General features: G+C 41.0%; 2 non-coding genes and 1 pseudogene across 2 annotated transcripts; all 3 read right to left on the bottom strand.

Annotated features, from left to right (window-relative positions):
* The window catches only part of LOC148165531 (large subunit ribosomal RNA), a 5,954-nt pseudogene extending 3,652 nt beyond the window's left edge, over window positions 1–2,302 (bottom strand).
* Window positions 2,303–2,960: 658 nt separating this feature from the next.
* LOC148165530 (5.8S ribosomal RNA) lies at window positions 2,961–3,117 on the bottom strand. Its single transcript, XR_015771391.1, has one exon. It is a non-coding gene; the product is annotated as a 5.8S ribosomal RNA (ribosomal RNA).
* Window positions 3,118–4,733: 1,616 nt separating this feature from the next.
* Window positions 4,734–6,654, bottom strand: LOC148165529 (small subunit ribosomal RNA). The gene has a single exon (XR_015771392.1). It is a non-coding gene; the product is annotated as a small subunit ribosomal RNA (ribosomal RNA).
* Window positions 6,655–17,500: the final 10,846 nt, after the last annotated feature.

The raw sequence follows: 17,500 nt of genomic DNA, 5'->3' as shown, positions 1-17,500 counted from the left end.
TAGGGACATCTCCGGCCCCTGTTTTGATGACTGTGTGCAGATCCCTATATGAGTCCTCCACGAGACGTACCACCGTCTCTGGAAGACCCTTTAATCGCAGCGCGTGACCAATTATTTGGTGCGGTACTGTGTCAAAGGCCTTAGACACATCCAGGCACACTGCGACCAGGTTCTTACGTTGGCTCTTTGAGTGCCGCAGCAGCTCATTTAGGATCTGCACGTTATTGAAGCACCCAGCCTCCGACACGAACCCCTTTTGGCGTGGGTGGAACCGTACCTGTTGTCTCAGCTTTTGGTCGACTATTCCCCAGTATAGCCGGCTGAGTAGCGAAGATATAGTTATTGGACGGTAGCTAGCCGCCTGAGCCGGGTCCTTACCCTGCTTCAGGAGTAGCTGCGTACGGTTCATTCTCCATGGTGTCGGCTGCATCGTACAACACATGATTAGATTAAAAAGCAACACGAGAATCTCCTGTACAACCCCACGGTATAGGTGCTTTTTTAAGATACCGTCGGGGCCTGCAGCCGTGTTTGTTTTGGTTCGGGATATCCTCCTTTTGATCTCTAAAACTGTAATGGGCGTTAGGACGTCACCCGCCTCGAAGGCAGGAGGATATTCCGTAGGAGGTGGTTGTACATCCGGCTTAGTGTCCCACAGCCCTGACCGCACATGCCTCTGACGGCCGAGTATAAGCACGACGCTTCAGCGCCATCCATTTTCAGGGCTAGTAACTTCGGCAGGTGAGTTGTTACACACTCCTTGGCGGATTCCGACTTCCATGGCCACCGTCCTGATGTCTTAAGTTACCAACGCCTTTCATGGTATCCCATAAGCGTCGATTTAGGCGCTTTAACTCGGCGTTTGGTTCATCCCACAGCGCCAGTTCTGCTTACCAAAAATGGCCCACTTGGCACTCTGATTCGAGTCTCGCGGCTTCAATAGTTCGAGCAAGCCGGAGATCTCACCCATTTAAAGTTTGAGAATAGGTTGAGGCCGTTTCGACCCCAATGCCTCTAATCATTCGCTTTACCGGATGAAACTCGTATGCTATGAGCGCCAGCTATCCTGAGGGAAACTTCGGAGGGAACCAGCTACTAGATGGTTCGATTAGTCTTTCGCCCCTATACCCAGTTCCGACGATCGATTTGCACGTCAGAATCGCTACGGACCTCCATCAGGGTTTCCCCTGACTTCGTCCTGACCAGGCATAGTTCACCATCTTTCGGGTCCCAGCGTGTACGCTCTTGGTGCGCCTCTTCTCGCAATGAGAACGAGACGCCCCGGGAGTGCGGGGCGGCAGCCGTAACGACCGCCCATCCTCCCTTGGTCCGCGCAAGGCGGACCTTCACTTTCATTGCGCCTTTAGGTTTAGTTAAATCCCAATGACTCGCGCACATGCTAGACTCCTTGGTCCGTGTTTCAAGACGGGTCCTGAAAGTACCCAAAGCTATAGCGTCGCAGATCGGCGTTTCAACGAGGTCTGTCCGAGAACACCTCAGCGAACAGCCACCCGGGGACGGGACCGGCACCAGGTCCGATCACCATCACGACGGGCGCGCTTGCCGAAGGTCGGACGCTAACTGTGTAGCGGCCCCGCGCCATCTGTATACCGTCGAGCGAGCCGATCGGGAAACACCACGGGTTCATTCGGCGAACGGCGAACCGTCCGAACGAGCTCCACCGCGGGCCTTAGACCGGCACTCAACGGATCGCGACGTCCTACAGGGGGAGAAGTGCACGCGTTCGACGGCAGATCGACAAAACGAAAGGTGCAAACGACGCGTACGCCATCTGTCACACGATCGTCCAGCGCCGCCATCGAGTCACGCTGAATCTCCCCTTTCGACCTTTCGGGTTTCTCAGGTTTACCCCTGAACGGTTTCACGTACTATTGAACTCTCTCTTCAAAGTTCTTTTCAACTTTCCCTCACGGTACTTGTTCGCTATCGGTCTCGTGGTCATATTTAGCCTTAGATGGAGTTTACCACCCACTTAGGGCTGCACTCTCAAGCAACCCGACTCTGAGGAGAGATCCTCCCGTTATCGGCAGCGGTCGCTACGGGCCTGGCACCCTCTATGGGCTGTGGCCCCGTTCAAGATGGACTTGGACGCGCCGCACGATCTCGGGATGACGGATCCTCCCTAACACCACATTTCCCGGCGTCCGGTTTCGGCCGCGGGATTCGGTGCTGGGCTTCTCCCTGTTCGCTCGCCGCTACTGAGGGAATCCTAGTTAGTTTCTTTTCCTCCGCTTAGTAATATGCTTAAATTCAGCGGGTAGTCTCACCTGCTCTGAGGTCGCATATGAAAAATAAAAATTTTTCATTCGGTCATTTCGACGATCACGACACGTCTCCCATTCCTTGCTATACGTGTTCGTCATTTTTCTTTTTAAAAAATGGCTAAGTTTACAGAAACGCTTACGATCTGACGTCTGTCGCGATTTGCATTACACGTCTCGGACACGACGACCGTCTATAACGTTCTCAACCTTAAAACGCCATTTTTTTTTTTAAATGACGACATGTTGAAGAAATAGGACGTGCTACGCCGAAAGACCAGCCAACAACTACAACAAGTAGTAGTTGGTCGCTTTCGCGTCTTAAGATGTCGCGCAAATTTACTCGCTGCACGAGAAACGCACACAAACACACGATTCTACGACACACCACGCAAGAACATGTGCCGACGTAAACACTTTCGTATTTATGATTCGCAAGGTGGACGTCCGACGGACTTTGTAAAAAAAAAATACAAAGCATACCCGTCCCGTCCTTTTTGACGAAAAAACACGCTCGAGTAAACGTCTCGGCACACGTTCGAGGCGTGCGTCGTTATATCGTGACGTAAGTGACGATCACGTACATTAATGAGTACCTATTCGACGCGTCGCAACACATCCAACACGCTCCGACGTTTTCGTCCGAAAACGAAAACCGAGCAGTCTTTGAAATTGACACGACCCTCAGCCAGGAGTGGTCCGGGAACATTATATCCGAGGACCGCAATGTGCGTTCGAAATGTCGATGTTCATGTGTCCTGCAGTTCACAAGTTGACGCGCAATTAGCTGCGTTCTTCATCGACCCACGAGCCAAGTGATCCACCGTTCAGGGTAATCTTTTTAAAATTTAAACGCTCGTTCCACAAGAACCCCGATCATGCCGATCGTCCAGCTGTCTATACACGTCTTGCAAAAATTTTTGCGTACGTGCGTACATCCGAAACGAAAATGATCTTCGTGGTTCCGAAACGTGCCACGTCTAAAATTTCGGTGTTGTGGTATGGATATTTATGATTCTCGCTCTTAATTGTCTTTCGTCCGTACTTTCTCGTCTGAAAGGGAACGCGATCGTCGGTCTCAGTTTTACGCGTACGAAAAAATTAAAAAAAATATTAACCCAAACACAAATTTGTATCCGCGCACCGAAAAAGAAGCACTTTTCTTTTTCACGCGGTCTCCGCTTTTACACGCAAAGTACGAGCATGTATGTGTGAAGATGGGACATGTTCGATACGATTTTAATTAGGAATTTGCCAATTTCCTTTTTCTCAGCAATAATTTTAATAAATAATGCTGCTTTCTCTCATAAACTACATTTTCGGTAGTTTTCCTTTATTGTGTCTTTCATTTAGTGTGCGTGTGTCAAGCACTTTAAAAAGTGTGACGAAGAGACGGTTTTTGATCGATCGGAATCAACACATCATTACATCATCGTACTCGTTATGAAAAAGCGAATTAGTATCCGCCGTAAGCGAAAAGAGATTTTCGCGGGCGGTCTTTGTGTTCGTGTTTCAATTTTCTTTCTATATTTTTTCGTCGCCAAACCGAAGACAGATCGTGAATTTTGACGAAAAAATCTATAGACGTGCCAGACTGAGCGTCTAACATAAAATCCTCAAGTTTACCGTTCTATATCGTGACTTAATGACGATTGACGGTGTATATAATTTTGAAATGGTGCAGTCGTACGCTCCGTAAAGAGAATTTTACCGTTTCTAACGAAATCACTTTACCACATCTACCAAAAACATTAAAAAAGCAAGGTGTGATGTGTGTGTGATCGCTCGTTTAACGGCGCTTTCAAAAAACTCTTTGAAGCGTCTAACGACGAACATCATTCACGCGAATCGTAAAATCGGGAGCGTTTCTCGCCGGTCCCGTAGCCGGGCGTAAATCATTTAAAACCCACGGAGTCGTAACCTAATTCGACACCTGCGATTTTCTTCTTTCTCGACTACTCTGCTACATCCTCTCCGTGTGTCCGAAAAAAGAGGACTTCTAACGTCTTTCGACTTTCGCGGTGGAGTTCACAACTTTCCGCGATCCGGTCGAAAAACCGAAAGCGTCCCTCCTTTTTTCCATCATTGGAAAAGATCGAGAGATAGTACAAAAAAAATCAAAAAATCTAGGTACCCGAAGAAACAGCCGTATGCCCGAGCGAATTCGGTTTTTCTCGTTCAAAAAAGGTGAAAAACTCGATCGCAAGGACCGGCGCTGCGGGCCAGCGTAACGCTATTGTTTTTCCGAATATGTACGATTCGTAGTTCAAAACGTCGTACACACGGTGTTTCAAAAAGAAACAAGCAACGGCACGACAAAAGATCGTGCCGTCGACTCCATGTCATCGACGACGGTGTTGTAAAAACATAAAGTGTACATCGACACGATCAAATAAAAATGCATAATAATAAATTATACATATGTCAAAATTCGTGTGTACGAGGACACGTTAATGATCCTTCCGCAGGTTCACCTACGGAAACCTTGTTACGACTTTTACTTCCTCTAAATGATCAAGTTTGGTCATCTTCCCAGCGACATCGACGACGTCGAAACGCCATCGCGTACCGGTCCGAAGACCTCACTAAATCATTCAATCGGTAGTAGCGACGGGCGGTGTGTACAAAGGGCAGGGACGTAATCAACGCGAGCTTATGACTCACGCTTACTGGGAATTCCTCGTTCATGGGGAACAATTGCAAGCCCCAATCCCTAGCACGAAGGAGGTTCAGCGGGTTACCCGGACCGCTCGGTCAGGGAGGACACGCTGATTCCTTCAGTGTAGCGCGCGTGCGGCCCAGAACATCTAAGGGCATCACAGACCTGTTATTGCTCAATCTCGTGCGGCTAGAAGCCGCCTGTCCCTCTAAGAAGAATTGTTTGTACGCCGACAGTAAAAACCGCGCACGACCACCGGGCGAACCCAGGATCGACGGGCCTTTGGGATGTCGAAATACGCCTATTTAGCAGGCTAGAGTCTCGTTCGTTATCGGAATTAACCAGACAAATCGCTCCACCAACTAAGAACGGCCATGCACCACCACCCACCGAATCAAGAAAGAGCTCTCAATCTGTCAATCCTTCCGGTGTCCGGGCCTGGTGAGGTTTCCCGTGTTGAGTCAAATTAAGCCGCAGGCTCCACTCCTGGTGGTGCCCTTCCGTCAATTCCTTTAAGTTTCAGCTTTGCAACCATACTTCCCCCGGAACCCAAAAGCTTTGGTTTCCCGGAAGCTGCCCGCCGAGTCATCGGAAGAACGTCGGCGGATCGCTAGCTGGCATCGTTTATGGTTAGAACTAGGGCGGTATCTGATCGCCTTCGAACCTCTAACTTTCGTTCTTGATCAATGAAAGCGTTTTTGGCAAATGCTTTCGCTTCTGTCCGTCTTGCGACGATCCAAGAATTTCACCTCTAACGTCGCAATACGAATGCCCCCATCCGTTCCTATTAATCATTACCTCGGGGTTCCGAAAACCAACAAAATAGAACCGAGGTCCTATTCCATTATTCCATGCACACAGTATTCAGGCGAAGTTTTAGCCTGCTTTAAGCACTCTAATTTGTTCAAAGTAAACGTGCCGGCCCACCTCGACACTCAATGAAGAGCACCGCGGCGGGATTGAGTTGGGCCGCCCTCTCGAGCTAAGCCCACCGGCAGGACGTCCCGCGGCACGCCAGTTGACACCGCGAACGATGAACCGGCGGCGCGGGACACAGATTCGACTACGAGCTTTTTAACCGCAACAACTTTAATATACGCTATTGGAGCTGGAATTACCGCGGCTGCTGGCACCAGACTTGCCCTCCAATTGATCCTCGTTAAAGGGTTTAGAGTGTACTCATTCCGATTACGGGGCCTCGGATGAGTCCCGTATCGTTATTTTTCGTCACTACCTCCCCGTGCCGGGAGTGGGTAATTTGCGCGCCTGCTGCCTTCCTTGGATGTGGTAGCCGTTTCTCAGGCTCCCTCTCCGGAATCGAACCCTGATTCCCCGTTACCCGTTACAACCATGGTAGGCGCAGAACCTACCATCGACAGTTGATAAGGCAGACATTTGAAAGATGCGTCGCCGGTGCGAGACCGTGCGATCAGCGTAAAGTTATTCAGAGTCACCAAGTTGTACGATGACGGAGACCGCCACCGATTGGTTTTGATCTAATAAAAGCGCTCCTTCCGTTTCCGGTTGGAGCTCTGTTTGCATGTATTAGCTCTAGAATTACCACAGTTATCCAAGTAAATGTGGGTACGATCTAAGGAACCATAACTGATTTAATGAGCCTTTCGCGGTTTCACCTTAATTTGGCTTGTACTGAGACATGCATGGCTTAATCTTTGAGACAAGCATATGACTACTGGCAGGATCAACCAGGGAACTGCGTTCTTGTTTTAAAATAAGAGAGTTTTAGTCTTTCTTTCCTTCTAGTCATATAAGCTACAATAATCGTAGAATTTCGGAAAGACACCTGCTGCTCTTATAAAAAACTGAACACTTTCCTATTATTGTTTTGAAGAAAGTGTGCGTGTCTGCGAAACGAAAACCTCGTAAGAAGAGACGTAACGCCACGCGATCTTTCTGGATGGAAAATTTTTCGACATTTTTTTCACATCATCCTTGATTGAATCTCCTGCAACAATTTTATTCTTATTCATCCGTTCTAAGTTGTCGTCGTCGTCGAAATAAATAATTTGTACACACTTCGGGGTACACGTTTGTCAAAATTCATGAAATGCAACGTAACATTTTTACTTTAATAAATTTTTACAGTGCATTCAGATCGACTAAACGAACAACGACGGATGAATTGATTTATGGATTTTTATTTGTTGCGACTCATCGGAGGAGAGAGTGAAGAAAAAATAATCCAATATCATGGTTACGGAATAATTTTCTATGACTTTTTCATCCTTGTTTGAATCTTGCAACAATTAATTTTATTCATCCGTTCTAAGTTGTCGTCGTCGTCGAAATAAATAATTTGTACACATTTCGGTACACGTTTGTCAAAATTCATGAAATGCAAACGTAACATTTTACTTTAATAAATTTTTACAGTGCATTCAGATCGACTAAACGAACAACGACGGATGGATTACTTATTTTTGTTGCGACTCATCGGACGAAAAGTAGAAACATAATCCTCCATTGTAATATAGTTTTTACGGAAAATTTTTCTTTTATTTTATATCCTTGATTGAATGCTGCATTTTATCCGTCTTTTTTTCGTCAAAAACAGAGATCAATGCGATTCATCGGACGAAGAAATAATTTCCCAGTTCAAAATTTAGAGATTTTTGGGCACATCGACTTGAAATTTTATCGTAAAGAAAAAATATCGTCGTCGACAAGCAAAAGTTCAAACATTCTCCATACTCTTCGCTAGATTGAAAGCGACGGTTTATTGTGAGATTTCTCTTTAGAAATATTCACACGTTACGAGTTTATGAAATTTTATTTATTTCAAAATTCTCGCTCGGACTTTAGTGAGTTGACGCATTTGTTAATTTTTGGTCGTTCTGACACGAACACATAAAATCTTTGATTGCATTTGGACCGCTAACATAGAAACGCTCGCCGCATCCGCAATCTCGCTGTGCATGGTCAATGGCAAGATTTGTCATCCCTCAAACGATGGTGGGTCCACAGGGTACACATTCCGGCCATCGTCCCAACTACGGGTAAGTCGCGGTGTACGAGAGGTAACAAGATAATCGGACGCACATAAAATCACATTTCGATCGTACGCTTTTGTCCGCTGCTACATACCACCACTACTATCCCTATATATGCCAGCGCGGCAGCGTTCAGCTCTGAATCACTCGATGCGCGAAACGGTCGAAATCCCATAGCGCGCCGGCCGCTCGCTATGGGCGAGGGGTCGGGTAAATCGGTCTGATCGCTCGGTGCAAAAGTCCGTTTGGGTACTTAGAGACGGAATTTTAAAATTCTGATTTCGCAGATCAATTTCAAGGGTCATTAGGACTCGAATGCCGTTAACGGTGTTTTGAAAAAAATATTTTTTACGTTTTTACGGCATTTCGACCGAACACCTCAGTTCCGACTTCGGACTTAGAATAATTTTCATCAAAATTTCGAACGCCTCAGTTTCCAGAGGGTTTTAGATCCCGTTTAGTTAGGGGTTTGAAATTATCACAGCCACCCTTGTTTGGTGTTAGTTCGACCGTAACTTTTGTTCGTTTGCATTTAATTTCGATTTTTCTGGGACTTTTGGTCAATGTAAATTTATCAACCGCTACACTTCCGACTTCGGACTTAGACGAATGAGCGCCGAACGCTACAGTTTCGACTTCGGACTTAGAAAAATTTCGCTCGACCGCCACAGTTTCGAATTGGACTTAGAAAAATTTCGGTCGAACGCCTCAGTTTCGAATCGGACTTAGAAAAATTTTGGTCGACCGCTACAGTTTCGACTTCGGACTTAGAAAAATTTCGTTCGAACGCTACAGTTTCGACTTCGGACTTGGAAAAATTTCGCTCGACCGCCACAGTTCCAACATGAGACTTAGAAAAATTTTTATCAAAAATTCGAACACCTCAGTTTCGACTACGGACTTAGAAAAATTTCGCTCGACCGCCACAGTTCCTATTTCGGACTTAGAAAAATTTTCATCAAAATTTCGAACGCCTCAGTTTCCAGAGGGTTTTAGATCCCGTTTAATTAGAAGCTTGAAATTATAAAATCTACCTTCTATCGATGTTAGTTCGACCCAAACATTTGTTCGTTTGCATTTAATTTCGATTTTTCTCGTACTTTTGGTCAATGTAAATTTGTCAACCGCTACACTTCCGACTTCGGACTTAGACGAATGAGCGCCGAACGCTACAGTTTCGACTTCGGACTTAGAAAAATTTCGTTCGAACGCTACAGTTTCGACTTCGGACTTGGAAAAATTTCGCTCGACCGCCACAGTTCCAACATGAGACTTAGAAAAATTTTTATCAAAAATTCGAACACCTCAGTTTCGACTACGGACTTAGAAAAATTTCGCTCGACCGCCACAGTTCCTATTTCGGACTTAGAAAAATTTTCATCAAAATTTCGAACGCCTCAGTTTCCAGAGGGTTTTAGATCCCGTTTAATTAGGAGCTTGAAATTATAAAATCTACCTTCTATCGATGCTAGTTCGACCCAAACATTTGTTCGTTTGGATTTAATTTCGATTTTTCTCGGACTTTTGGTCAATGTAAATTTGTCAACCGCTACACTTCCGAGTTCGGACTTAGACGAATGAGCGCCGAACGCTACAGTTTCGACTTCGGACTTAGAAAAATTTTGTTCGAACGCTACAGTTTCGAATTGGACTTGGAAAAATTTCGGTCGAACGCCTCAGTTTCGAATCGGACTTAGAAAAATTTTGGTCGACCGCTACAGTTTCGACTTCGGACTTGGAAAAATTTCGATCGAACGCCACAGTTCCGACTTTTTTTCGAAACTGTAGCGTTCAGTCAAATTGCCGTAAAAACGTAAAAAACTTTTTTTACAAAACATGGTCGACAGCATTCGAGTCCTAATAATCCTTGAAATTGATCTGCGAAATCAGAATTTTAAAATTCCGTCTCTAAGTACCCAAACGGACTTTTGCACCGAGCGATCAGACCGTTTTACTCTACCCCTCGCCCATAGCGAGCGGCCGGCGCACTATGGGATTTCGATCGTTTCACGCATCGAGCGATTCAGAGCTGATCGCTGCCGCGGTGGCATATATAGGGAGTAGTGATGGTAAGTGGCAGCGATGACGGACAAGTACGCACGATGAATGGATTGACATGAAATCAAATGTGCGCGTCCGTACGATCTGTTACCTCTCGTACATCGCGACCCCGTTTAATGATATTATGCTAAATTAAAAATAAAAATACATCGATGAAATAAAAAGTGGTAAGTCTCTAGAAAGACAATATACCGCTGTGAATAAAAATTTCTCGATGAATAGCGAAATGTGAATTAGTCCGCCTGTAACGTGCATTTTGCGAACGAATTAGCTAATTCACCGCTAGTTAAAAAACGTGACCACCCAGTGCTCTTATCCAAAGTCGTCTGCAAATGAGATGAAATTAATAATCTTGACTCTAATGCAGACGACAAATTGAATTGAATAATTTACTTGAATAATGTGACGGATCTATAAAATAAAACACAAAGCCCGAAACACCAAGCAGTAAAAATCTCGATTATTGTTCCGCCCGTTGAAAAACAAAAGATCCGTCACATGGTAAGCAGAACTGGTGAAAATTGTGAAAGACTTGTTTCTCCTCCGATAACAAGCTTGAATTAAATATGATCGAGTGAATGATATTGGAAACCAAAGAACGAAACTGAGGAGAAGCAAATGTTCAGTAATATATTATGAATAATTATAATATTAATATAAATAATAATATTATATTAAAAATGGGAATTGTATGTGGTTGATGGAAAAAGTTTTTTTTTCTGTTGACCGCTACAGTTCCCAATTTGGACTTAAAAAAAAAAAAAAAAAAAAAAAAAAAAAAAATTGTGTATACGGAAGGTAAAAAGCAAAAAATAAAATATTTTATTATTTTTTTTACTTTTTTTACGGGTCCCTACCGCTACAGTTCCCACTGAATGTGTCCTTTTCGCGCTAAGTCCATGCAGTCGCTACAGTTCCGAAACTGGACTTGTAAAAATTTCGACATTTTTGAACGCATCAGTTCCGAACGAGGTTTCAAAACTGTAGCGTTCGGTGTAAACGCATCAGTTCCGAATGAGTTTTCGCAACTGTGGCGTTTCATTTTTGTGCTTTCATGGTTGCATAAACAATCGCCAGTGTGAACGCTTCAGTTCCGAATGAGTTTTCGAAACTGTAGCGTTTCATATTTGTGCTTTCATGGTTGCATAAGCAATCGCCAGTGTGAACGCTTCAGTTCCGAATAGATTTTCGAAACTGTAGCGTTCAATGTGAACGCTTCAGTTCCGACTTTGGACTTAGAATAATTTTCATCAAAATTCGAACGCCACAGTTTCGAAAGGGTTTTAGATCCCGTTCAGTTAGGGACTTAAAATTATGACATCCACTTTCGATTAATGTTAGTTCGGTCCGAACTTTTGTTCATTTTCATTTAATTTCAATTTTTCTCGGACTTTTGGTCTTTGTTAATTTTGTCCTTTCGAAACTGTAACGTTCAATGTGAACGCTTCAGTTCCGAATAAATTCTCGAAACTGTAACGTTCAAAGTGAACGCCTCAGTTCCGAATAGATTCTCGAAACTGTAGCGTTCAATGTGAACGCTTCAGTTCCGAATAGATTCTCGAAACTGTAGCGTTCAATGTGAACGCTTCAGTTCCGAATAGATTCTCGAAACTGTAGCGTTCAATGTGAACGCTTCAGTTCCGACTTTGGACTTGGAATAATTTTCATCAAAATTCGAACGCCACAGTTTCGAAAGGGTTTTAGATCCCGTTTAGTTAGGGACTTAAAATTATGACATCCACTTTCGATTAATGTTAGTTCGGTCCGAACTTTTGTTCGTTTTCATTTAATTTCGATTTTTCTCGGACATTTAGACTATGCGAATTTTAGATTTTTCAAGCTGTAGCGTTTGGCGAGAACGCCGCAGTTACGGACAGGTTTTGTGTCAGACTTTCAATAATCTGAAAAAACTCCGAAAAAAGAAAATAATTAGTGTTTTCATGGTTGCATAACAATTTAAAATTCATGCACAAAAATAATCCATCTATATTTCCGTTATTCAAGAATGCAAAGGAAAGACGAAAGTTCGGCAACAATTAGTTTAAGCGGTTGCATAACCATTCAAACGTTATGCTTAAACACAATCCATTTACGATATATAATAAAAATAAAGCTTTATTATCAACTTTGAAGTCCATTCTATTGCTGATCTTTAGACCTATAGATTAGGTCAAGATGTCAAATGTCAAAAAACAACTACAGGTTCCTGTATTTGTAGCAATGCTGGCGCCATCTGTAGAACAGTTACCTAAACTTGAAAGTCAAAAAAATTACAGCTTTCTGTAACTATTAATGTTGGTATCGCCACCTGTTAGTCGAAAACATAATTTAGTGGCGCCATCTATATGACAGGTCTGGAACTTCACAAATGTCAAAAATTACTGGTTTTTACTTTATTTACATATTTTTTTTGAAATTTGGCGCCCATTTTGACCCAAAAGTGGCGCCATCTATGTGTCAGGTCTGGAACTTCATAAATGTCAAAAATTACAAGATTCTGGGTTCATTTACGTATTTTTCTTGAATTTTAAGCATAATTTGACCTGACCTGACCCTAAAATGGCGTCATCTATGTGTCAGGTCTGGAACTTCAGAAATGTCAAAAATTACTGTTTTTTCCTTTATTTTACATATTGTTTTTGAATTTCGGCGCCTATTTTGACTCAAAAATGGCGCCATCTAAATGACAGGTCTGGAACTTCAGAAATGTCAAAAATTACAAGATTCTGGGAAGATTCTGGGTTAATTTACGTATTTTTCTTGAATTTTAAGCATAATTTGACCTGACCTGACCCTAAAATGGCGTCATCTATGTGTCAGGTCTGGAACTTCAGAAATGTCAAAAATTACTGTTTTTTCCTTTATTTTACATATTGTTTTTGAATTTCGGCGCCTATTTTGACTCAAAAATGGCGCCATCTAAATGACAGGTCTGGAACTTCAGAAATGTCAAAAATTACAAGATTCTGGGAAGATTCTGGGTTAATTTACGTATTTTTCTTGAATTTTAAGCATAATTTGACCTGACCTGACCCTAAAATGGCGCCATCTATGTGTCAGGTCTGGAACTTCAGAAATGTCAAAAATTACTGTTTTTTCCTTTATTTTACATATTGTTTTTGAATTTTGGCGCCTATTTTGACTCAAAAATGGCGCCATCTATATGACAGGTCTGGAACTTCAGAAATGTCAAAAATTACAAGATTCTGGGTTAATTTACGTATTTTTCTTGAATTTTAAGCATAATTTGACCTAACTGACCCTAAAATGGCGCCATCTATGTGTCAGGTCTGGAACTTCATAAATGTCAAAAATTACTGTTTTTCCTTTATTTTACATATTGTTTTTGAATTTTGGCGCCTATTTTGACTCAAAAATGGCGCCATCTATGTGACAGGTCTGGAACTTCACAAATGTCAAAAATTACTGTTTTTTCCTATATTTTACATATTGTTTTTGAATTTTGGCGCCTATTTTAACTCAAAAATGGCGCCATCTATGTGACAGGTCTGGAACTTCAGAAATGTCAAAAATTACAAGATTCTGGGAAGATTCTGGTTAATTTACGTATTTTTCTTGAATTTTAAGCATAATTTGACCTGACCTGACCCTAAAATGGCGCCATCTATGTGTCAGGTCTGGAACTTCAGAAATGTCAAAAATTACTGTTTTTTCCTTTATTTTACATATTGTTTTGAATTTTGGCGCCTATTTTGACTCAAAAATGGCGCCATCTATATGACAGGTCTGGAACTTCACAAATGTCAAAAATTACAAGATTCTGGGTTAATTTACGTATTTTTCTTGAATTTTAAGCATAATTTGACCTAACTGACCCTAAAATGGCGCCATCTATGTGTCAGGTCTGGAACTTCATAAATGTCAAAAATTACTGTTTTTCCTATATTTTACATATTGTTTTTGAATTTTGGCGCCTATTTTGACTCAAAAATGGCGCCATCTATGTGACAGGTCTGGAACTTCACAAATGTCAAAAATTACTGTTTTTTCCTATATTTTACATATTGTTTTTGAATTTTGGCGCCTATTTTAACTCAAAAATGGCGCCATCTATATGACAGGTCTGGAACTTCAGAAATGTCAAAAATTACAAGATTCTGGGTTAATTTACGTATTTTTCTTGAATTTTAAGCATAATTTGACCTAACTGACCCTAAAATGGCGCCATCTATGTGTCAGGTCTGGAACTTCATAAATGTCAAAAATTACAAGATTCTGGGTTCATTTACGTATTTTTCTTGAATTTTAAGCATAATTTGACCTGACCTGACCCTAAAATGGCGCCATCTATGTGTCAGGTCTGGAACTTCATAAATGTCAAAAATTACTGTTTTTCCTTATTTTACATATTGTTTTTTAATTTTGGCGCCTATTTTGACTCAAAAATGGCGCCATCTATATGACAGGTCTGGAACTTCAGAAATGTCAAAAATTACAAGATTCTGGGTTAATTTACGTATTTTTCTTGAATTTTAAGCATAATTTGACCTGACCTGACCCTAAAATGGCGTCATCTATGTGTCAGGTCTGGAACTTCAGAAATGTCAAAAATTACAAGATTCTGTGTTAATTTACGTATTTTTCTTGAATTTTAAGCATAATTTGACCTGACCTGACCCTAAAATGGCGTCATCTATGTGTCAGGTCTGGAACTTCAGAAATGTCAAAAATTACAAGATTCTGTGTTAATTACGTATTTTTCTTGAATTTTAAGCATAATTTGACCTAACTGACCCTAAAATGGCGCCATCTATGTGTCAGGTCTGGAACTTCATAAATGTCAAAAATTACTGTTTTTCCTTTATTTTACATATTGTTTTTGAATTTTGGCGCCTATTTTGACTCAAAAATGGCGCCATCTATGTGACAGGTCTGGAACTTCACAAATGTCAAAAATTACTGTTTTTTCCTATATTTTACATATTGTTTTTGAATTTTGGCGCCTATTTTAACTCAAAAATGGCGCCATCTATGTGACAGGTCTGGAACTTCAGAAATGTCAAAAATTACAAGATTCTGGGAAGATTCTGGGTTAATTTACGTATTTTTCTTGAATTTTAAGCATAATTTGACCTGACCTGACCCTAAAATGGCGCCATCTATGTGTCAGGTCTGGAACTTCAGAAATGTCAAAAATTACTGTTTTTTTCCTTTATTTTACATATTGTTTTGAATTTTGGCGCCTATTTTGACTCAAAAATGGCGCCATCTATATGACAGGTCTGGAACTTCAGAAATGTCAAAAATTACAAGATTCTGGGTTAATTTACGTATTTTTTTTGAATGTTAAGCATAATTTGACCTGACCTGACCCTAAAATGGCGCCATCTATGTGTCAGGTCTGGAACTTCAGAAATGTCAAAAATTACTGTTTTTTCCTTTATTTTACATATTGTTTTTGAATTTTGGCGCCTATTTTGACTCAAAAATGGCGCCATCTATGTGACAGGTCTGGAACTTCACAAATGTCAAAAATTACAAGATTCTGGGAAGATTCTGGGTTAATTTACGTATTTTTCTTGAATTTTAAGCATAATTTGACCTGACCTGACCCTAAAATGGCGCCATCTATGTGTCAGGTCTGGAACTTCAGAAATGTCAAAAATTACTGTTTTTTCCTTTATTTTACATATTGTTTTTGAATTTTGGCGCCTATTTTGACTCAAAAATGGCGCCATCTATATGACAGGTCTGGAACTTCAGAAATGTCAAAAATTACAAGATTCTGGGTTAATTTACGTATTTTTTTTGAATGTTAAGCATAATTTGACCTGACCTGACCCTAAAATGGCGCCATCTATGTGTCAGGTCTGGAACTTCAGAAATGTCAAAAATTACTGTTTTTTCCTTTATTTTACATATTGTTTTTGAATTTTGGCGCCTATTTTGACTCAAAAATGGCGCCATCTATGTGACAGGTCTGGAACTTCACAAATGTCAAAAATTACTGTTTTTTCCTATATTTTACATATTGTTTTTGAATTTTGGCGCCTATTTTAACTCAAAAATGGCGCCATCTATATGACAGGTCTGGAACTTCAGAAATGTCAAAAATTACAAGATTCTGGGTTAATTTACGTATTTTTCTTGAATTTTAAGCATAATTTGACCTGACCTGACCCTAAAATGGCGTCATCTATGTGTCAGGTCTGGAACTTCAGAAATGTCAAAAATTACTGTTTTTTTCCTTTATTTTACATATTGTTTTTGAATTTCGGCGCCTATTTTGACTCAAAAATGGCGCCATCTAAATGACAGGTCTGGAACTTCAGAAATGTCAAAAATTACAAGATTCTGTGTTAATTTACGTATTTTTCTTGAATTTTAAGCATAATTTGACCTGACCTGACCCTAAAATGGCGTCATCTATGTGTCAGGTCTGGAACTTCAGAAATGTCAAAAATTACAAGATTCTGTGTTAATTTACGTATTTTTCTTGAATTTTAAGCATAATTTGACCTGACCTGACCCTAAAATGGCGTCATCTATGTGTCAGGTCTGGAACTTCAGAAATGTCAAAAATTACAAGATTCTGTGTTAATTTACGTATTTTTCTTGAATTTTAAGCATAATTTGACCTAACTGACCCTAAAATGGCGCCATCTATGTGTCAGGTCTGGAACTTCATAAATGTCAAAAATTACTGTTTTTCCTTTATTTTACATATTGTTTTTGAATTTTGGCGCCTATTTTGACTCAAAAATGGCGCCATCTATGTGACAGGTCTGGAACTTCACAAATGTCAAAAATTACTGTTTTTTTCCTATATTTTACATATTGTTTTTGAATTTTGGCGCCTATTTTAACTCAAAAATGGCGCCATCTATGTGACAGGTCTGGAACTTCAGAAATGTCAAAAATTACAAGATTCTGGGAAGATTCTGGGTTAATTTACGTATTTTTCTTGAATTTTAAGCATAATTTGACCTGACCTGACCCTAAAATGGCGCCATCTATGTGTCAGGTCTGGAACTTCAGAAATGTCAAAAATTACTGTTTTTTCCTTTATTTTACATATTGTTTTTGAATTTTGGCGCCTATTTTGACTCAAAAATGGCGCCATCTATATGACAGGTCTGGAACTTCAGAAATGTCAAAAATTACAAGATTCTGGGTTAATTTACGTATTTTTTTTGAATGTTAAGCATAATTTGACCTGACCTGACCCTAAAATGGCGCCATCTATGTGTCAGGTCTGGAACTTCATAAATGTCAAAAATTACTGTTTTTTCCTTTATTTTACATATTGTTTTTGAATTTTGGCGCCTATTTTGACTCAAAAATGGCGCCATCTATATGACAGGTCTGGAACTTCAGAAATGTCAAAAATTACAAGATTCTGGGTTAATTTACGTATTTTTCTTGAATTTTAAGCATAATTTGACCTAACTGACCCTAAAATGGCGCCATCTATGTGTCAGGTCTGGAACTTCATAAATGTCAAAAATTACTGTTTTTCCTTTATT

Source organism: Gnatocerus cornutus, unplaced genomic scaffold (genome assembly GCF_029298725.1).
Source record: "Gnatocerus cornutus isolate USDA-ARS CGAHR unplaced genomic scaffold, icGnaCorn1.1 ctg00000289.1, whole genome shotgun sequence".
NCBI classification, from domain to species: Eukaryota; Metazoa; Arthropoda; class Insecta; order Coleoptera; family Tenebrionidae; genus Gnatocerus; species Gnatocerus cornutus.
This window is presented reverse-complemented; position numbering and strand designations above follow the sequence as displayed.